The following is a 23,410-nucleotide window of genomic DNA, read 5'->3' as shown; positions in this document are numbered from 1 at the left end:
ACAAAATCAATTGAGTTCTCACAGCCCGGTGCAAACACTGAGTCATCCTCCAGCCTCTGGAGCTGCTCAGCATCCCAGTTAACCACTTGCTTGTTCCCACAGCAGCAGCAAGGGGGGAAATTCCTGGGTAGCACCTCCGGCACTCACATAAATAGGGATTTGAGATGCCACACCACCTCAGGTGACGTGGGGTGTCCTCCCGTGTCATTGCCAATAACCAACATGGGAGCAGGAGATGAGAAAGGTCCGTGCTGAGCAGGTGGGAACCCTCTTCGTGTTAAGCACCAGCCTCATCTCGCACTGCAACGCCCAAATCATCATGCTGCAACAAACTGATTTCCCTCCAGCCCACCTCTGCCCACTCTCCACGCTGCTCGTCCTCCCCGGAGAAATCCGTGGTTTTTTTCTTGCAAGAACTGGTTGCATCTACCGGCATGCAGAGCTCATCCTCGACCCTCCCCTACGGAGCAAAAGCTGGATTTGCCGCAACCTCATTGCGGGCTGCTGTCTTTGGGGCTCTGGCTGATGCATGGGTTAACAGCAGTCTCTTATCTTGATGGCCTCCTGACTTTTAAGGATGAATACTTAAAAAAACCCCAAAAACAACGGAAAAGAAAAGGAAAGAAGAGCCATTGTGAGCTCGGGGATGGATGCCAGTGCGAAGGGAGTTTATTCTTTGCCTGCAACACTGAAGCACGGAGGGGAAAGCAGCGACGGCTGCCTTGGCTCAGCTACGCACCAGGACCGCAAATGGGGCTCTGCAGCTGCAGGGCCAGCCGGTTAGATGCTCTTTGCAAGAGAACGTGGTAAAAAGAAAGCATTTAAAATCGAGAAGTGATCATACATGCAGTGCCTCTCTAGCATCTGGGTGCAAGAGCAAGCCTCCCGCTTGCTCTTGGCCTGATCGAGTTGGTGCAGTTGGGGGGTGCTGGGTCCGTCCCAGCACTGGGGCTGACCCCCCCTCGCCGTGGTCCCAGCTGCAACACCCAGCATCTCACGGGCACTTTGCGTTGTGTGAAAACGGCCCACCATGTCACATTTGGAGGGTTTATAGAAAATAAGGATGCGTTGGGTCTCCATCGGCTGAGCATGCCCATCTCATGCCAGGTTATAATTTACAGTTTATAATTTCACTTTGCTTGAGTCATGGTTGAATATCCAGTGCTTCGTGTGCAGTCTTGTTTTTTAACGTCGCTTCTGAAATGCCAGAGACACTTTCCGTTCCGCACTCCCTGAAAAGACAGCATTTCTGCCCGACTGTTCTTTAAAGCTCCCTCATGATAGAAATAGATGGAAAGGGAAAAAAAGAACCCACGCTGGCTCTAGCACCTCCTGCCCCGTGGGCTCCCGGCTGTGCCCTTCAGGAGCAGCAGGCAGAGGTGGCTCACAACTGTTGCTTGTGAAGAGGCAATTTCTATAATATTAGGCAATTATCAATGATTTTGAGGAAAAAAAAACCCAAACAAAATCCTTAATTGTGCAATGTTTGCTCGGAACGACTTCTTTGATGTTTGGTTGCCGCTTTGGTCCCTGCCCGCCCTCCCCTGCCCGCGCCCGCGGCAGCCTGGCTCCTACCGCCTTGTGGGTCCGAGCCATTGCGCTGCCTTTCACTCTTGAATCACGTTGGCCTCGGCTCCTATTTCTCCCTTTGCTTTTCCTGGAACGAACTTCAGATGGCCTCCTCTGTGTCTCCTTGATCTTGGTCTGGAAGGCAGTTGCCATGTGATAACTCCTCTGATGACATTTCTTTTGCTCACTTTAGCTTTTTTTCCCTTACATACTATTTTTTTCCCCCTGTTTGCGTCTGTTTTCCGATGCCGTGGTCATGCAGGTATCACCACGGATAACACCCTCGGGGCTGAGCCTGCCTGACTCTGTGTCAAGCTGGGGACGCTCGGCCAGGGGGACCGCCCCGTCCATCGGGTTTGTTCTGCTAAAATCAGAGGCAACTTCAAAGACAAAAGCACTGGCAAAGGAGCTAGTGAGCATCCAGCCTCCCTCAGCACCATCACAGTCAGAAACCACCCTTCACATAACTACTCCAACGGCTCCAAGCTATAAATCCTACCACCATCTTCCCCTCCATATATAGGGCTGGAAAGTACAGGTGTTGTTCCCTGGTGTAGCAGTGCCTGTATGAGCAGAAGCTGTAAATACCATCCCAGAGATGTATCACAGGCTCAGGAGACACGACTGAACAATGGAAACAAATTAGGAAAATAGTGATAACTGTAAATAGTATTTTTTTCCTGAACCAAGTTGTATTGCTGTCAATGTGACTCGGAGGTTTTTCATTTATTGTCTCTGATTTTCCCATTTCTTAAAAAGCAGAAATGTCAGGGATGTGATTTCTGTCACAGCAATTCAGAGGAAATTTGTTGAAGGAATTTTTCAAAGAGGAATATACAAAAGGATTGCTTTTCTTAAAAAAAAAGAAGATGCCCAGCAATAAAAAAATCACCGTAAAGCAAGCAACTTTCTAAAAAGATTATTTTGACATTTGACAACAGTAATGGCAAGTTATTCTGAAAAAGTGCATCTGTGTTTTCGCAGAGGCACGGGGTGGGGGAGGATGGGGCAGAGGGGAGGCCACTTGTTTGGCTTGAGCATTTTGGGAAATGCGGGAACTTGCAATAACTCAGACGGTGAGGATGAAAGGCAATATATTTCTTGGTAAAACCGCTAATGAGAACAAAGATGTTTATCAACGTTATGTTCTCTGTGTCCCGAGGACCTTCCCGTATTTCAGCCAAATTTCTGAGCCTATGCAAAACCCAGCTGACGGAAGAGAGCAGAAGTAAAGCCTCCGTGGATTTCTGTTGTTGAGCTGGGAAAATGATGGCAGTGGGCTCCAGGCCAGGCGGTACGGGCCGGAGGGAGCTTTGCCGGCTTTTGTGCCGGGTAATTTCTGATCCGAGAAACGTGAGCCACGGCCATCTTAAAAGCAAATTTCCGACTTGTCTAATTGCTTAGCGATGTTGAAAGACTGTCTAAACAGTCAATAGGGAACGATTAGGCTTTTCCCTGCCCCTGGGGATAAGGGCTAGCCGGCGTCGGATGGGACTTTCCTGACCTGGGCTTGCTGGGTCGAGCGGAGGAGCTTCCCCATCCAGGAGAGATGCCACGACCAAGCTGGTGATGTCTCCCGGCAGACGTCTCGTCTTTGGGAGCTGGCTGACTTCAGGGCATTTTTAAAGCGTCATTTGTTTAAATTTTGCTGTTTAATCTAACGCCCCTGCTGCAGGGCTGACGTGACTGTAGCGGTGAAAATGCAATTCTGGCTTAAAATTAACATCCCCGTGGAGGCCTTCATGTTAGGTCTATTTCTCACACAAAACTTACGGAAAAGGTCTCGTTTAATCCATTTCTAGATGGAAGTGGGGTTGGATCTCTGCAAACAGTGCTGTGGTACAATTGTACAATACCTTGTAGCTTGCTGTGCCTGCACGCATAGGCTTCTCAGCAGAGTAAAGATCTGCTTGTAGATAAGATGGAGGGTATATAAAGCAGCATAATTAATAACCCGCTACATTATTGCCTACCCATCCTTCCTGTCAACCCGCAACAGGCCCAAATAAATGACAATTACTTGAGAAAATGACATGGAAATATGGCTCCAGCGTTGCTCCAGAAAGCACTAACGTCTTTTGAGAAGTTATTTGGCCGTTAGGAGTGATTGGGAAGGGTACCGCTCCCGACGGAACAGCGCTGCTTGTCCTCTGAGCCCGCCTTACCGCGATGTGCGGTTGCCTGCTTGATCCCGCCGTTAAAGCAGGACCCGGGGCTGATGGATGTCTGCTGTGCTTCACGTGTCGGGAAGTGACAATATAGGTGGATTATCCCTAATTTTGAGTCCAGCTTAGCAGATTATTTCAGTCAATTCCCCTCCAGTTTCTAGCAGGCAACCAAAATGTTTTTCCCTTGGGTTTTCCTTAAGTAATGCCTTAATTTTGGGCTACTGTTAATCAATAGAAATGAGGCCGGATTTTGAGGTTATTAAGCCCCTAATTAAGCACTGAGCACCTCTGCAGTCTGTCCCAGGATGTGCAGAGGGGCTGGTTACAAAGCCCAGGCGTGCAGTGGGCAGAGCTTGGGGAGAAAAACCGGCAACACCGAACAACAACAGGCTCCCGGGAAGGAAAACAAACACCTACCACTTTTATTTTCCAGCTGCATTCATTATTCAAGAACCAAGAGAGAAGCTGGGAAATATTAACCTGGTTCATTGAGAGGAAGGATTGCTGATTTAAGAGGAAGGTGGAAAGGGGCTGCGTTGCGCCCCAGGCTCCCTGAGCTGCGTCCCCCGAGGCAGATGGGCACCCAGACGAGCCAGCAGCAAGCACAGCGAAGTCAGCATCTCCCATCTTTTAGGGGAGATGAAATCAATCTTTAAAATAAATGATGAGGGATGGATTTTGTTCTGCTACATTAATCACTGCTCCCTCCATGGGGTCACCTTCCCCCGTAGGGTGGATCCCCCCGGGGGAGACCCCGCGTGATCCCCGGTGTCTTACCTGGGCTGGATCTGTCCCCGCTGGTCGGTGCTTGGGGCTGTCATTGGCTTTTCTTTTTAGAGAGGGCTGCAAAGAACCATTCACCTAAATAAACCCAAGGGGACATGGGGCTGCTGACGTGGCAGTGAGGTTTGCACTGGGGGGAATGCTTTCTCCTAAGGGATCGCAGCTTCCTCTGCTCAATAAGCAAACATGGTCGTTTCATACATCTGTTGAGAATATTTAGGCTTTTAGACACTATAAAACTTGTTTTCAGGGAAAAGAGTCCATGAAGCCCCAAAATGTGCTTCCCTGAGAGCTTTCCCAATCCCCTGAATTCAATGAGCACAAGAACTCGCCCAACGCGAATGTCAGGTTTAACCTCATCGTTAGCACTTTCCCCATTGCATAAATTTGCAGTTGCATGAGGCTGGGCTCACAATCTCCTCCCCATTTCCCTCCGTTCCTGCTGGGGATGGCGAAATCTTTTCCAGGGCTGTAATTTGGAAATAATGTTCATCAAGAGACTAAAGAACAGCGGGATCAAATTGGTGCCGTTCTCCCGGCAGGCTGCTAGAGAGCAGAGAGCGGCGGCCGGTGGGGGCTGCTTGAAAGGATGGATGAGGGGCCAGGCATGCCAGTCACTCCCGTGAGAGCTGAAACTAAAATATTGCAAATTGCAATTGTTTTCTATGGGGTGGTTTGTAATATCTCCGTCGCAGTGCACCCCACAGCCCGCCAAGTGGGAGGGAGAGGCTGGAGGCTCCGGCTGCGGCACTCGCACGCTCCATCACACCTTTTCCTGACCCAAAATCTTGCCTGGGAATATTTTCACAACCCAAAAGAGAGCTGAGCCTCCTATGTCATGTTGATTTCCAGGCAGCTTAGCCCCAGCTCATCTTAAACAGCCTGATATCTCAACAAGAAAATTCCCACAGGAATAAGTGTTTGTGCTGCATATCTGTTGCAACTGCCAGAACAACAAATCAAAGAGCTTTTCGCCCCAACAGACCAAGCCCTGACACCGAGAAAGGCATTTTCCAGCAGTGCTAGCAGAGGGCATTGGTGCCCAGCCAAAAACGTCTAACGCCTGGCGAGGGCCGAGAGCACCGTGAGAGCTGCCGCTGTCTGTAGGCACTATCGGGGAGTACGTCCATATCGACAGTTTCTATCGTAGGTGCAATTGCCAGCTCTATACAAAGCATTTTCTTTACAAAGAAGCATTTTGTTTCAGCTGCAGGTCTGAGTAAGAGCATTGATGTGATTGCCTGCAATGCAGGACATAAAACAAGGATGAGGCAGCAAGTGTAATGAGACCTCGGGCGAGGAACAAAATTCGATTTTGAAGGATTAGGCTCTGGGGGATGTTGGGTTTTCTGATACAAAACACTTGCCTATGCCTGGAAGCAAAGCCTGAATCTACGCAGCCCTGCCTGCTGGGGAAGAGAGGAGGAAATGAAGGTAAAAGCTTGCTCTGATTTCATTAGGGAGGGAAAAAGGAGAGGGGAGCAAGGCTCCGCACCCCGACCCAGCTGCCCAGGCAGGGAGCACTGGGCGGAGGTGCTGGGGGTTCATCTCAAGGAGCAGAAAACAGACATTTTGCTGATATCCACAGATACCAAACACGCTCCCAGGGTGCAGGCGAGACTATTGACAGGCCAAAGGTTTTTTTCCCTTAACACTCCATTTTCATGATGCATATTTCGGTAGAAGCACTGAACTTTGTGCATCTCTCACCCCAGGCACTGCGAAAGGCCCGACCCCGCAGCGTCACACCACCCCGAGCGTGTCGGAGGCACCGGCGGATGCAAACTCCACAGTCCAACGCTGATTTCCGTGCGGTGCAGGAGGAGCGGAGCACCCGGGAAGGAAGGCACCTTGCCGCGGTCCACCGGCTCCGGGGATGACTGGGGACCAGCCTGCCACCACAGAGCCAGGGCTACCGGCATTTCATGGGGGATCAACTACCTCGAGGTGAAAAAGAAACCTCCTGGGCTGGCAAACCACGTGAGTGTGCAAAGCAAAAGGCTACACTGACTGCTGCAGCGATAGCGGATTTGCGCTAATAAATTCTGCCTGAGCTGGGATGATTTTCTGCCATTCTCATGAGCAGAAACGAGTCGAATCCCATGTACTAAATGGCATTTTGGCACTTAGCAGTGAATGATGGATTTCTCTGAGCCACGTCCCCCCTCTCCTCCCTAATGAGCTCAAAGCAGTCGGTGAACAACACTGGATCTTTAATTTGATAAGACGTGTGTGAGAAGAACAGATATTTGTTCTTGGCAGGCTGCTTCAATCAGTTCAGCATTTAAAGCGATCGGCTTCAGCGCAGTTATCAGTTTACCAGAGTACCCTTTGCAACCCCTGTGGTGTTGCACCGAGCCCATCCAAATGCCTTGCTTGGGTTTCTGGGTATTTCCTCTATTACAGTCTCCTCCTGGCATCCCACAAAGCAACTCTGTGCCCTTGGACAGGTTTTTCTCCAGCCCTGTGTTTGCACCTCTTGGCTTTGGCTGGGACCTGAGCCCTTGCTCAGGTCTTCTTAGACACACCATATATATAGCTTATATATACCAACGCCTTGGAGGTGGTCATATGCATGGGCTGGGGGCAGCAGGAGTGGCATCTTCCCTCACTCAGCTCCTTCATCTTGGAGAGGGGATGCCCCATCACCGTGGGGGAGCAGAGCCACTGCCAGCAGGCACCGGCAGAGCAGGGGGGAGTCCCCCCAGAGATCACCCCCTTTTCCGCACTAGCATCATGTAGGAAAACCCACACACCGCGTCCCGCACGCAGGCGGCAGGCAGCATGGCCGCTTTGGCTCGTGATTCCCTAAGCCCCATGAGGCTGTTAAGCAGTTATCTTCATGCTGGCTGGGGTTTTAGCGTCTGTGTAACTCTGTTTTCCGCAATGGTCTGCCGCTGTGGGAGGAAAAAAAACCCTGAAGTCATACGGTTTTGAAATGCCTTAAAATCCGAGTGGGAAATGCTGCCCATGCTTTTGTTCAAGCTTTAATGCACGCTTTAGTGTACATTTTTGTGCATGCTTTAGTGCACACTTTAGTGCATGTTTTTGTGCACACTTTTGTGCACACCCTTGTGAAAGGGGGTGCTGGGATGCTGAGCAATGCAGGAGAAGGATGAGCTTGGCAGAGGCGTTTGGGTGCTGCTGGGAGAGTGTCCCCATGGGGTCCTGCTGTAGCGAGGGGGGCTGGCGGCCGGGAGGCAGAGGAGGAGCAGGAGCATCGCACCCTGCTGCTACCCAGGCTTCGGCTGTAGCAATGTCAGCCCGGGGTCCTCGCTAACAAACAACAAAGAGGCTGTGCGTCAAACGCTTGGCTTTCTCCTAACAGCCCTACTGAAAAAAACAGGCTGGAAAGACTAAGAGCAACTTGCAGGCTCGGGGCGCAGGGTGGGAGACGGGCGTCCCGGGCAGCTGAGCCCTCCTACGGCTGTTTCCATCGGGTTTCACTTTAAAATTATTTTGGTGGCAAGACAAAGGTGAAACCTGCAGGAGGGAGCACAGAGCGACTGTCACTGGTGCCACCAAATTTACACAGGGGAAAAAAACGGTGGTTGAAGTCTGAGGGCTGGGACACCCGTTAAGGTGTAAATGCCCCGTTTCTGGGCTGAGCATCCGCAGGGCTGGTGGGGTGGCACTGGGGCTCATCTCAGAGCAACCAAATCCCAGCGCTGAGCCACGGCATCCTTTAACCTGGCAGAAACCCGGCCAGGAAGAGGGGGTCGGGTGTCCATCTCTTTTGACTGGGCTAGACAGGAGTCACAGCTCTGGTCTTCAATGCAGAGAAACAGCAAGTGAAAAGTGCTAGTCTGTACTTAAATACAGGGGAGGGGGAGAAGGAAACATCCAGGAGGAGATGACACTTAACACACTTGTCACTCAGCAGTTATTGACAAGACTAATTTGTTCCTAAATGCTGCAATAAAACGATTCCCAGAATAGTGCAGCTGTATGATTACAGGGAAAGTAATAATTACATCTTATTTATTGGTTTTCATATATATGCACGTGGATGTGTGTGTAATGTTAAATATTGTTGAAGTAGGAAGGTGAAGCACCTAGAAATCTTGAGAACCATCTTCAGGCCCCAGCTTTGCTGCGGTCCTCATCGGGAACGGGACCCGGCTCTAAATAATCCATCCTGCAAAGCTGCTCCTTGCCAGATCTCCAAGTGCTTTACAAATGCTAGCACATCTGTCCTTAGAAATTGTCTCACAAAGCAAGGTGGGTATTTTCTATTACCATAGTATGGGCATGGGAGATATTACCTGTTACAAGGCCCTGGTCTAATTTTCTACAACTTGCCACGTAACTGTGGGATTCAAGTCTCCATAGAAACATCTGTCATTTTATAAATGTTTACCCGTAAAAAATAAATTAGTGATAGATGCCTTGCGGACCTCATTTCTCCTGCCCAACTGATTCAAATAGTACTGGGGGGGGAGAAAAAAAGACAAAAAAAAGCTTTTGCTGTTCTTCTCCAAACAATTTAATCTTACCAGCTGTCACACAATACGAACCATGCCCCGGGCTGCTTTTGGGTACCTGTGCTCTTCTGCTTCCCTCCTGACCTCTTGCTTTTGATAGCGTGTCTTTAGAGATCCCTCTTGTTTGTGTAGCGCTGCTTTAGAGGGAAGTGATGTGCCAGCTATTAATACCAAATTACTGTTAATTCCAGAAAAAATACATCTCCTCCGTCACGATGATGGATCCATGGGCTATCACAGAATTGGGTGGCTGGAACGCGCAGGGCTGGGCAGGTTGGAAACCTGAATCAAAGCCTGATCTGGTTTAATGATTCGACAGCTTAGTTTCAGCTTTGGCCCCTACAAAGCAAAGGGCAGGCTGGGCTGCCAAACACCAAAGCCAGATAAGCAACTTTGCTGTGGAAGGCAGTAATGCCACCAAAGGCTTTGGGGATCCCGTTCCCTGGTTAGAGCTCAGGGTTCATTTGGGTGTTACACCTCATAAACTATCTTGATTCAACAATATTTTCATTTTATCCCATCATCTTCTGTCTCCCAAGTAATTCCCATTATTAACTAGCCACAGAGCCCTGGCCTTGGGAGAGCACGGCTCTCCTTTCCGTCTCTGCGTACTTGGAGGGATGGCGCACTTGGGCACTTGGGCAGCCCATCTGCTCCTACTTCTGCCCTAAAACCAGCGTGTGGGAAGGCACTGTGATGGGCTGATCGGCAATGGGTACCTTCGTGTTGATTTTGTATACACAAAAGCAAATGAAAGGACATGGGGAGAAAGTTCCTACCTGGTGAGAGGGTTCAGGCAGCAGCAGGGGTCTCCCAGCGGGGTCGCTCCTGCCTCGCCAGACCCCGGCACACGGACCTGAATCATAGAATCATAGAATCATTAAGGTTGGAAAAGACCTCTAAGATCATCGAGTCCAACCGTCAACCCAACACCCCCATGCCCACTAAACCATGTCCCTAAGTGCCGCATCTACACGTCTTCTAAATACCTCCAGGGATGGTGACTCAACCACTTCCCTGGGCAGCCTGTTCCAATGTTTCACCACTCTTTCAGTAAAGAAATTTTTCCTCATGTCCAACCTAAACCTCCCCTGGCGCAACTTGAGGCCAGTTCCTCTTGTCCTATCGCTTGTTGAATCCTCACCTGTCGGCTTCAGTCCCCAGAACGGCCAGCTCTTACGCTTCAGAGAATGTAATTGTTTTTAGGAGGGACGGACAGCAGCCCGCATGGTGCAGACGCACATGGTCCAGTGCGCTGGAGGGTCTGGGGTGCTGTGCAGTGCCAGCAGCCGTCTGGGCCAGGCAGCGGGTGATGATGCTGAGTGCGGCACGGCAATTCCTTTGTCCTTCTGCCTTTGGGGTTTGCCATGGTACCAGGAACTCCTGGAGGATTTTGATATTTGCTTGCCTATGACAAAGTTAGGCTTTGATACAGTTAAGGATAAGCCTTGCTGTAAACTTTGGGGATTCATCATATCTCTTCTTGTCTACAAGACAGATTTTTTGGTATGTTTTTAAGTTGAACCATTGAAACCAGGATATTTGACTCACAAGACTCTGCCCTCGGCCCTGCTGCTGTCCGGGGTGTAGCATGGCTCTTCTCCCGCACTAAAACCCTTCGGTGAATTATCCTCCTGATCTGGATCAGAAACACACTGGGCTTCATCCCCAGTAGTGGTACCGAGGCACGGCACAGAGTCAGCTCTCGGGATGCTAAAATGGAGGGAAAGGCAGCGGGGGTGAAGCCCCAGCCCCGCCGGGGTGAGGCTGCCCCGTGGTTAGGACACTCTGCTTTTGCAGGGAGGTTGGCAGGATTTGAGGTGTACCTCATTTGCAGCTAAGATTTTGCCATGAATAGGTTTTGCTCCTAAAAATACATTTCCTGTCACTTTACCAAAGCTTTGCCTTCCGTAACTCCTTGCTCTGTCCCACATCCCTCTCTGCCAGCAGATAAACCCTCCTGTAACTCTGTCTCTAAGCTGGGTCCTGCCTCGCAGCCTCCCCAGGCCCCTGCAAAGGGCACGTCCCCTGGGCCATGCCGTGCTGCGCTGTGCCGTGCCGTGTTGTGCCGTGCCATGCCGTGCCATGCCGTGCCGTGCCAGGGGTGTTTGCTGCGTCCAACTTGCACACCCACGTGGGGGGGGAATCTTGGAGTTATTTGCAAGGAATGGACCTATGGAGGTTCCCGGTGACTCTGCAGAGACCCCCAGACCCCAACTTAGATGCTTAAAATCATAGAGTACAAAACCCCCCTAGCCATGTAACGCCTAAACAGTGTATAAGAAAACAGATATTTCAGTAGGAAAAAAACCCCTCTTAATTATAACAGTCTCGTAGTGAGAGAATAAGTCATTTGACCAACATTTTCAGACTCACTGCAGGACTAAACTGTTAAAACAAAAGAAAGAAAATCAAATGAGTGTTTTTTTTTTCCTCTGACCCAGAATAAATGGTACCTCAAAATAAATGACATAACATTTCATGACTTACTGTTCTTTAAAAAATTATTAAGTCAACAACTGTTAGTGCTGCCTCCTGGGAGCAAACTTGAGAATGCCATTATTATTAAAGTCCAGGACATCTGTCAGTGTAAATGCCGTCTCTTTCCAACTCTTTATTTGCAGGTTGAAAATAATTTCTGCAGTCAATACGTATTTGAGTCACACTTGTAGAAGAGTGAAAATTATCTCCTGGTTTATGGGTGTGAGATTCTCCGCTGGATATCTGTGCCGAAATAAAGAATATTTAACTTTGAAGAAAAACTAAATTCTATTCACCGTGCCCTATAAGCAGTTACTTTTAAAGAAATTAGGGTACCGATAGCTGTAATTTAGAGTCTCTTACATGCATAATACAAAACAATGAAAAATAAGATGTGTTCAGGTCTGCTCAATGCCTTGAGAAAATGTATTTTAAATTATTCAGAGGCAGTTTGTCTCACACGCAACATGCACAAAGCCCCTACATTAATCCCCCGCTCTCAGGAGCTGAAGGCGGGGGAAGGCAGCTGTGGGAAGGCAGCTGTAGGAAGGCGGAGGGCTGTGAGCACACCTTGGCTGCTGCTGGCGTGGTGTTTTGGCTCTGCCTTGCTGTGGCGCGGGGCGAAACCCCTCTGCCCTCCATGGGCTGCTGTGCCGCCACGCTGCGCTGGATTCCCCCTACCCATCACCCGGACCCCTTTTTTGGAAGACCGGCTCCTTTGGTAGCAGCCAAGAGTGAGTGACTTAGAGCATAGAGCATGCACAGTGTTAAAAATCCTTTTCTTTTTCCCTTTTTCCCTGGAAAATCACAGACTGTAGCCTGGAGGGCAGTACTGCACGCCGGCCTGTGGGGATCCGACATGAGACCATCATCATCCTCCCCGCTGGCATCTCCCAGCTCTCAGCTGGGGCTCTGCTTGCTTCCCTTTCCCAACAGGGAAGCATTCCCTTCGCAGGTAGCACTGGGCGTGGAGAAAGCTCTGGAAGTGTTGGCAAAGGGCCCTGGGGTGTGAAGCCTGGGAGCTTTGATGGAGGAGTGCAAGCAAAGGAGAGAAAAAAACCCATTTAAAGAGCAAGTTGTGGGCAAAGTGTGGCTCAGGGCTCCGCTCAGCACCTACGAACGCCAACAGGAATTTCACCTTTGTTTTTAACATGTTCAAACCTGGGGTCATTGCAAAGCCTTTTCATTACAAGATTTGGTTCTGAATTTGCCCTGGCAGCCCTTTAAGGAGATGCTTCCAGCACAGAAGAACAAGAGGTCTCGCAATGATTGATGGAAATATAAGAGTATTTGGAAACATTAACAGCAGGGTCAGACTGGAATGGAAACTCAGTGAAGTGGAGGTCCAGCTCAGTAATTGAAGTGGAACCAGCTTATCAGGAGGTCCTAAAATAGAGCTGGGTTGGTAACACTGCCCCGAGCCTCCACTTTTTAACATCATCATAGGGTTTTTCACCAGGATTTCTGGCAGAATTTTTGTTTGCAAGTCAAGCAAACCCTTATAGAAATCTCTCTGGGACTGGCAGCACCTGGGCTCCTTCTGCAGCACGAGGCCGGAACCAGGGCTCTGCTTGGAGCAGCACGACTCGAGTGTGGCCCTGGCCGCCTTCTCAGTGTGACCCTAAAGAGGTCCTTGAGGAATGAAAGCAATCTAGTGGCGTTTCTGCTTCTCTCCCCCCGCCACTTGAGCAAGGAAACTCATCCTTCAGTTTAGCAATAGGAGCTTATTATACAGTATAGTATATATAGGCAGGTAAACTTGCCTTTTCCATGGAGCAGAGCATAACGTCGAAGCACTGGAGCCCATGAAAGATTATGGACAGGGCAAAATCTCTCATGCGGCCAAGGAAGACAGTTCCTCACTAATTCCCTCCAGGAGCCAGTTTATCGTACACCAATTGGCATGAAATAAAATGCAGTCTAGAAAAATGGAGAGGTTATGAAGACTGAACGAAGCACAAGAGCTGAGCTCTGCTCTGCTGCCCTGCTGCCGTGGCTGAGCCCCGTTGGCATCCAGGAAGCAGGGAAAAAGAGGTCTAAGACTTACACCTAGTATTAATATTAGGCTTAACATTTTCAAAGGCGGAGGGAAAAAAAGGTTTGGCTTAAACCTGGGGCTATGGGTGGGGTCAGTTCTAGTTTAGCGTGTTGTACATCCCGGGCAGAGACGGTGGGAGCAGCAGAGCCGCCCTTCGCAGCGGGGACAGACTATCTATCACCTCTCGGATCCGAGCTGGACACCTGAAGGAAGGCGCAAGTGATGGCCGTGAGCAGCACGCCGTTACTGCTTTCCAAGGACGCGGCCTCCGGCAGCCCCTGAGGCTGTCCCCGTGCAGGGACACAGTCCATGCTGTCCTAGAAGGAGCGCACATGTGTGGCATCCCAAGCAAAGTGGTTGCCTGGAGAATACCTCACCCGCACGCTGACAATTAGTACGTAGCTTTTAGTTGCAGAAATGACCAAAATATTCGGAACAATTCGTTTAAATAAAAAAGAAAATCAGATGTCTGATTTTATTTTAAAAAGGCTGAGGTTCCTCCCTTACATTTTCCAGGTAGTTCAATAACAGCTGGATTTGGAGCTCGTTTGGGCTGGCTTTCAATTTTTATTTTTCCCATTTCTACTTTATGAAGAACAGGTTGCCCAGAGAGGTGGTGGATGCCCCATCCCTGGAAACATTCAAGGTCAGGCTGGACGGGGCTGTGAGCAACCTGATCTAGTTGAAGATGTCCCTGCCCATGGCAGGGGGGTTGGACTAGATGACCTTTAGAGGTCCCTTCCAACCCAAACCATTCTATGATTCTATGATTCTATGCCTTTGAGATGAGAGCTGGGGCTGTCCGGGTTACTCACCCAGCCTTTCCCACTAAATTTGAATATGCAGATGGGACAAAGGATCATTTTATAAACAAGGTGGCCTCTATAATAGTCTGAGTGTAAAGATAGGGCAGGGAACATTTTGACATTTTATGCAAAATGTGCTACAAACGAAAATCTCACCTTTGCAGAGGAATATAGAGATTCCTCGGCATCACCAAGCCTTTCCCGGGGAGGGCAGGATGCTCATGAGGATGTGTGTGTCTGCTGCCAGGACCCCCTGTATCGCAGGCACGGGCCCTAAATAACTCTAGTTATTTAGAGGCTGAGAAGATGTTAACAAATATTCTCCTCATGATGAAATCAATTTAATTGGCTTGACTCAGATAGGAATAGCGGTATAATCCATCTCCTCTCTGGGCATTTTTCAGACTATGTACAGTAGCTGTAAAACCAGTTTTTACGACCGTCCTTCGATGAAATAATGACATGAAATCCCCAATGTCTGATGTACCAGGCACTATAGTTCACGGGTGAAACAAGAACGTGTGTTTGGGGGACAGCTCAGGACAGAAGGCAGGTTTTATTTATTGGATTTAGGCTTTTTTTTTGCTACTGCGCTTTATTCCATTATGTAACCTCTCATACTATATTCAGCATTAATTCATGGGGCATTATTTGAAGCTTATAACGTAAAACTAGTGAAGTATGTACTGGATGAGTTTTTTGTGTGTGTGCACAATTACTTTGCTGAATCTGGTTTATCTGCTTTCAAGTGCCTCTTTTTCATATATCCCAATGTTTTAAATAACATTTTTATTAGAGTGTTTAGGATTTAAGTAGGTAAACTCTTCTGAATGATGCTTTCTGGGGATCTCTGTCATTTAAAAAATTAAAGTGGTATAGCTGAGGCTGGCTTAACTCTCAGCATGCGTTACATGACTCGGATGCCATATTTGAGGCTCTCTATGTCCTCTTCGGTCCCGTGACCAAAGTAGCCGGAAGAATTTGGATGAATTGCGAGAGTGATAGATCAGAGATCTTGGGATCTCTCAAACTGGCCGAGGCCGGCATCGCCCCACGGCAGAGCAGCGCAGCCGGGGGGAGGCAGGACGTAGGGACGGCTGCTTTCTCTTCCCAGGGCGCAGCGGAGGTGGTACAAAAGCAATCGGCACCAAGCTAACATTTGAAGCAATAAAAATGAAGTTGTTTCAGTTCTAAAGGCAGCAAATTACCTGGCCGCTGCGTGTGACAGCCAGCATCCATAACACTGTCATACAGTGGGATTTTTGGCTACTGCCTCTACTTTTCCAAACCACTTGTTATTTGTTCAACCATTTGTACATTCTTCTCCTCTTTTAGGGAGAGTTTTTCATGATGTGTTCGTGTTTATATGTACTTTTCTAAACCTGCCCTGATTCAGGGCAGAGACGGGACTTGCAAGAGCCATAAACCCCCTGATCCCCCCTGTTGGGGCGGAGATGGAGACCTGCAGCACGTGAGCTCTGTACTTGCTAGTGTCTTCAGGTAGCAAAGTGGGGCCGAAGACGAGCAAGACAGAGCAGTGAGGGGGGAAGGATGGTTTTGGGAGCCTGGTTTGGGCATTGACTCACCAGCTTCACCCTTGGCACCATTCAGACCCCTTTCCTACCTGGTACTTGTCCCTGCTCCCCTTGCCTCCCTGGGGAACCAGGCGCATCCCCAAATCTCTGGGATGCACCGAGTGTGAAGACTTGCTCCAACACACACGTGCACACATGGACTCACACACACGCATTGGCTTTCTCTGCTGTGGGCCGCCTGGCCCACAGCAGCAAGCACAAAGCCTCCTTGCACACTTTTAGGTTCATTTTTGCACACCCAAAGCAAACAGTTTCTCTGCAGAGAGCACGCTGCAACATGAGCTGCAGCAAAGCCGACATCAGTGCAATTCACGGCAGTGCTGTGAGAGAGAGGTTTGTTCCCTTCGGCCATGGATGCGATGTCTGGCTCCTGTTCCCTTTTTTTTGCCATATTTTGCCTCTTCCGTGCCGCGAGCCCTCGCAGCGGCCTGTCATGGCTCCCAGGCTCTGCACCTCCCACCCAGGGGGCAGAGCAAAATGGCCTCCTGACGAATGAAGATAAACGGTGCTCTCACGCTGATGGGCTCATTAAATTAACCCTTAAAAACACTTCAGCCCATATTGATCAGCGGGGCGCGGGCAGCCTCTCCCTGCTCCCACCCAGCCAGCCGCAGCCAGGGGACAAGCACACCCGAAAAGCCCTGCTTGCTCCATTAAACACTAAACTGATGTAATGAAGTGTGATGGCAGTGAAAAATCCTGCCATTAGCTCCTACCTTTGGGACATGAGCGTTGGCCGGGCCGCAGAGAAGGGCTGGGACCCCCTCGCAGCCCTGCTGCCAGAGAGATGGACAGGCAGAGCAAAGCTCCCCAGAGTCCCCGTCCCAAGCAATTAATTTGCCATCGAGCTGTGCGAGGGATGCACTCAGCATTTCTGTACGGCATTTCAACGTGCCTGTTTACTTGTGCTCCCCTCACCACCAGATGCTTCTGCCCGTTGTATTTTACGTCATCCTTCAGCTTGTAAAAGATTTCTGGAATACAGTTTGCTCTTGCTTTACATGTTATTAGTTTTTTCTGCTGTTTTACAGCATCTGCCAGAATACGTTCTGCTCTTAATGCTTTGGAAATCACTGTATATTAATAACGTGTTCTGGATTTCCTGCATCTTCATCCATACGGATTAGGGATGCTGCAGTTCAGTGGCTAGAGTAATTTTAAAGAAAAAAAAAAAAGATAGGGGAAACATTATGAATGCAGGAGCTTAAAACTGAAATTATTTTTATGGTGTATATTATTTCATCTCCACGAAATAGACAAACACAGAAAACTGTGGCCTTCTAATTGGGAACAGTCAAACAAATCGTGTACTTGGACAGAGACACAACTGAAGCCTGGGAAAGACGGACATGTTTTAGGCGTCTGCCTCATGATTATAGCGGTTGGATTCGAGTGGCAATCGTGGTACAAGGCAGGTATTGGCCAGTTCGGTCAGATGGGGACAAACGTGACTCTTGGAGATAGTGAGATGATGGTGGGGTCGGGTACTCAGCCTCCCCTACACCTCGCAGGGCTTTGTTCATGTTGGGGGGAATACAAACACAAACATCTTAAAAGCCACCAAATCTGTTTAAAGACCCAGTTTGGCAAAGACTGTAAGGTTGTGAGGTGCTTCACCCTGTTCACTGAGTACTTAAGCCACTTTGGAGATGTATTTATCTATAAGCACAGCCTCAAATCCCACGGAGTGTAGGAGATGGGATTCATGTTCATACAGCTAAGCATGTGTTTAAGTGCTTTGCTGAACAAGATACTCAGAAACTTGAATAGATGGCACATCTCTGATGATAAAAGCAGGATCAGGCCCTCCGTTTGTATTAGCTAATCTGACTTCAAATTGTGGCAAACCCACTACTTGTATTATACCGAAAAGCCCTCCTATTTCCATCAGATTTTTCAGCTGTGGCAGTAAATCTGAAAGGATGTCTGGAGTTTGTAGGCTGAATGTTTGCTTATTAAAAATACATATCTACAAGAAAATCACATTTGTGGGTTGTGTGGCTCAGGGCAGGAGGAACGAGCACCCGTTCCCAGGATTTTGACTGATGGGGCCCAGCGCTGTGCCCAGGGCACAACTGGGAGCCCCTGCCCTGGGGACACGGGTTATGGCACTGATCCCACCTGCGGGGACTCGAGCTTGGACCCCACCAGAGACGTACCCCAATGGGTGCTACAGTGGGTGCATGAAAATGCAAGGCAGAATCTGGTCTGGTATGTAAATGGGATTTTCTTTCCATATAAATAATCTGAATTTCCGTGCATTCTGCCCATCCATGATATGATGCTTTGAAGACAGGAGAAGAAAAAGTGATGGATGCATGTGGTTGCAGAGGACAAATGTCAGACTGGGAAGTTTTGATAGATACTGAAAGCCCAGCTAGGTTTTCAGTCAACTGTAAATTCATTTTGCAGCAGACAGATCATCAGAGGATGAGAAAGGAACAAAAAAGCCCAAATCTCTTTTCTGGTGCAGATGGGGGAATTTTTCACATTGCTTGGAAACTCCTGGGTATGGTACAGGATGTTTCACATGGTCCCTGAGATTTCCGATGTACGTGGTGTGGGGAATATGTGTTTCCCATAGCAAACACATACAGCATGGCAGCTAAGCCCCATTAATCCTTATTTAACCTGCTAACCATATTGTCAGATCTTATTACAATACTAATAACTGTTAATGTTTTGCTTTCCATTGGGCCCTTCCTGCACCCTGGGGTTGGTGGAGCCACATTTATCACCACACCAGCTGAGCTAAAGGGAAAGCCATGTTCTGGCAGTGCCGAGGAGCTGCTGAAGGATGCTCCTTGTCTGGGGGCTCACCACTTCGCACGCCCTGAACACCGGCAGGATCAGCCGGATGCCAGAGGAAGGCAGAGGCAATAGTCAAGGCCATGAACCATGAATAAGGTTCAGCTCCTTATTTTCTCGCAGACTTTGTGGCCATTGGCAGGTCACACACACCTCTGAAGCACGAATAACCCTTCAGATCCACAGATCCCGTTGCCCTCTTCCCCAAGCCGCAAGCTGCTGCTACGCCCCAGTGCACTGACCAAAGAGCTCAGCCATGTTCTTCCAGCAGCATGCCTTGATCTTCCTGCACTTGGAATCAGCGATGCCTTTAAATAACGCACTGTCAGTTGACTAACAAATATACTACCCCAAGCCAGACGTAGCGCTAGGTCTGCTCTGAACCCATAGTGTCTCAATCAAAATGCAATGATATAGCATTTATCCTCCCCTTGTTTATTATTTCTGAGTTGTCTTTAACCATATATCTCATTTAGGGCAAACCAAGTCACAGCTAGATTAGATTACAGTAAGGAAATAGGATTATTTTAAGTAGATAATATAAAACATGTCTATGGAAAGTCCATGCTAATTGCATTATCTTTGGTACATTGTGAGAGAATTATCTGTATTGTATTAAGTGGTGGAAACATGCCAAAATGTTATTTAAAATGTGAGTGGGTTGTAACGACGAGTCAGTCATTGGTCGCAAATAAATTAAAAGGCAGGAGAGGTTTGTGTTCATAATTTCTGACTTCCATTTTGTCCCCCCGCTCCCAAGGCTGTGGCTGTGGAGGGCAACCGCACGCCGATGGCTTAAACACAGAGGTGAAGCTCTTGTGATCATATCTGCCATCAGACAGCCCTTTCAACTCCAATCCCTACTACTCAGAAAATGTCAGAGATGGCTCTAAAGAGCACAGAGAGCAAGCGTCAGCAAACGCCACTTGTAGTCAATGGTTCTGTTTTCATGAAACATTAAAGTTTCCATCATAATTTGTCCAATCTGGACCAAATGACAGTGACAAAATTTGTAATGGTTTTTTTTTCTCCTGCTGACAACTGGCTGGGAATAACACAGGCGGCTGTCAGCAGCGTCGTGGTGTGCTTGGAGCTGGAGCCCAACCAAGTGTCATCAGCGGGATCGGAGATAATTTATTTGACAGGCTACTAATGAACCTAAATATGACAACAAAAATGAATTTCTAATCTACGCGAGAATTTAGAAACTGAAAAACCTGATTAGACTCTTGGTCCAGGGGTCACACTGCCCTTAGCCCCACAGCTCACAATCGCTGAAGATTCAGAAGAAAATGGAAAAAATTACTGAATCACCGGCAATTTGGCTGAGACAGCCGAGAGTCAGGCTGTGGACCTGGCAGCCCAGGTCCCTTATCTGGTGTTGTTTCTGCCAAGTCTCACCGTGCAGCCCTGGACAACTGACCTCCATTTTCTCCTGAAGGTGGAGAGCAGCTATTTCCTCCTTAAAAAAGCTCCGTTTGAACACAAAATCATATTATTGTTACAACAGGAGACTGTACATCGCAGTAGCGGTGGGGGAGTGAAGGTCCTATCTAGGTCTTGCAGGTAATGACATCTTGCTCAAAAAGTGCTTTTTTTTTCTTTCCCCTGTCATTTCCTTTGCTATCATAATTGCCCAGTTCTTCAGAAAAGGAGACTCAAATAGTCAGCCTTGCTCTGGGTTTTGATCACCATCTGAAGCGGGAGATGCACAGAGTGGCTAGAGGATGTTGGGAAAAAGTGGTGCCATCTAGGAATATTTCTAACAGTCATTTATTGAGTTCAGGCAGCACAGAGGCTCCTGAGGCACTTGGGATGGTGTCCCCAGACTAATCACTTCACCACTGAACATTATTTCCTCTCTGGATGCATCTGCCTTCAGGTTGCCACCACACCTGGTGCCATGGTCCTGGTCTCCCCCCCCCTCCCCAGGTTGAGTTTTTCTAGGGCCCTGCTCGGCTCGGAGCCTGCAGCCAAGCATCAGTGCGATGCCAACACGGCCGATGGGAATGCCTTGACTGGAAAGTCCACTGTGCCAATTCTTCCAACATTTCAGAAATAGGCAGCAACCAGTGGTGTGACTCGTGCGGTTGAGAGGACCCAAGGCTGGGAGCTGGATGTTAACTCTGCCCTGTGCTGCTGGAGGGTTTCCACAATGAAACTTCTCATTACCCAGGCATTAAATAAAGACTTGGGAGGAACTCCCCGCTGATGCCAGCCCTGGCATGATGTTATGGCATTGCACCAACCAAGAAACCCATGGGAGCAGAGGAAAACACTGCTTCCGCAGTGCCTCCCGCCAGCAGCTTGTGCAGTTGTGGTCCCACCACAGTACACGCCGGAGCTGCTGCCGTACTTATACTCTGCTCATACCCAACCACAGCATCAGCTCCAAGTAAAAGCTAAAACCCAGCACTACTAACTTAAAAGCTATTCTGTTATCGGTAAACTCTGCCGCCTTCCAGGAGTGTATTTGGGACTACTTACTCTTAAAACGTCTTTTGGGAGCTGATTTCTGTTCCAGTGTAGCTTCAGAGAGTTTATGAAACACAAGGACTGAAGGCTGAGCAAAGAGCCTTCCCCTGCATCTGAAGAAACACATGCAAAGAAACGCAATATTCTCTGTACAGCGCAACACGCTCACAGCCTCCTTCTTCCCTTTCATGACTTAAATGCTCCAGAGACTTACAGCATTCACAGGGCAAACATAGCACAGACAGGGCAATGGGAGATCCCTTCCCAACGGCTCCAACAACGTGGCTGGGGAGGGACTGCCCCGTCAGGTGAAGAGCAATCTTGCCTCCACGTGTTTGAGTCTTTAGTTTTCACAAGTAGCTATTTTAATATAATATCATGTCAGTGATGGCGTAACTATCAGAAGGCATTGATTTCTGCTCATTTGATTTCTTCCTATGGCCTCACCTAGAGCCAGGAGAGTTTTGGAGGTGAATTTATTAATCATAAAACACAGATCAGAGGACTAATGTTGGTGAATCTCATTTGAGTGCATCTAATAACTTTGGCTTCGAGGAAGGGAGATGGGGAATTTTATTTTTTTTAAGTAGTTCAAAGCCTTCCAGATTTTCATTAACAAAATCACATTGTTCTACAGAAAACTGACCCTGTTTAGTTTTCAAAAAGACTGAAGAAAGCAACATCAGCTTTTTTCTTTAAGCCTGTGTAAATACCTTGGGTCATTATTTTCTTCATTCTTTAAAGCTTTGTGCCGTTCTGCGTTCACGCCACACAGATGCTTCCCCCATCTCACCCCAGTTTTTTGGCTCAGCTGCCGAAGCAGAGAAGCTGGAGCCCTCTGGGGCTCCCCAGGAGACAGAAACCCGCCAAATGCTCTCCACGGCAGCCTGAAAAAGCCCAGAACATCAAAGCAGTTCAGCAAAACATCCCCTTTTTCCTCCAAAGCACTCGGTGCAGCAGTGATTACCTGGAAGACAGCTAGCAGACACAATTAAACTTGGCTTTCAATGAAATTTTTGCAATTGCTACCCACGCTGCTCTCAAGCCTCATGTATTAATTATTCCTCTTTCCAGGCTTTTCAGCAGGCCTGTTACAAAAAGAAAAAAGGCAAAATTAAAAGCACATTCCCCTGATTAAATCCCTGCTCAGGTCCTTCAGGCTTCAACCGCTTCCCCGTGGCTAAAAAACCTCATTTTACTGAATTCTACTGCCGAGCCAGTAACGCCTGCCTCAGGTGGGGAAGGAAAGGATGGGTATTCGGTGCTTGGGCTCACCTGGGCCCACATCAGCCCTGTGGAGAAGCCGCTCGAGCAGCGGCCCCAGGACCCGGCAAGCCAGGACGGTCCAGCAAGAGAAAATCTGAGAGAGAGACACTTCAACAGACCAGTATTGCCTGGTGGGATTTAGCCTGGGGATGTATTTTAAGCAAGGAAATAGGATTTATTTGCAATTTTCTACTACTTTCCCATTTCGCTCACATGGCAGTTCACCTGTCCCTGCTTAACCAAACGGAACACCAGCTGTTGTGGCTTGATTGAGAGCTTCTATGGTTTTTCTTGCCTCGGTTTCCAGGCGCATTTCTCCAGGGCACAGAAGCCAGCGGGGACGTGCGGGAGTCGCACGTAGGTTACTCCAGTGTGTGCCAATAAAATGTTCGCAGCACATGAGGCGCTTGCCGGGAGGATATGGGCAATCTGTTGCGGAGAAAGGATTTGAGAAATGTTTGTGCGAGTTTACAAACTTTTTTGGCAAGCGAGGATTTTGTACTCTGCCACCTATAAAACAGGCGTCTCGGGGAACAGTGAATTGCCGGTGATGAGCTCTGCGGGAGATATAAATCACAGCTAAGCTGCTTTTATTCTCAGATCCTATATTGTTATTCATGTAGTCAATTATAGAGCCATGTGCTAAATTGTATGTCTGATGCACCTCTGACAACCAGACCGGCACGTAGCTCACTAGCCCAATGCTCCCAGCTCCCTCTCCAGCTTCCTCACCTCTGGTGATTTTGAAAGACACTTTTCACAGAAATGTGCCCTTCTACCCACCTAAAAGTAAGATTTGGTATCAAAATTACAGGTTGTTGAAATCCAGCTCGGGCGATATTCTGCCTGTAGCCATCGGCAGGTTTCAGGTCTCATTTTGTAGCTCATTAGATCTGGGCGAAGAAACCTCCACCATTTGATACAGAAACATTGTCAC

Source organism: Pygoscelis adeliae, unplaced genomic scaffold (assembly GCF_000699105.1).
Source record: "Pygoscelis adeliae isolate BGI_AS28 unplaced genomic scaffold, ASM69910v1 Scaffold14, whole genome shotgun sequence".
Classification (NCBI taxonomy): Eukaryota; Metazoa; Chordata; class Aves; order Sphenisciformes; family Spheniscidae; genus Pygoscelis; species Pygoscelis adeliae.
The sequence above is the reverse complement of the archived record's forward strand: the minus strand, read 5'-3'. Positions refer to the sequence as shown.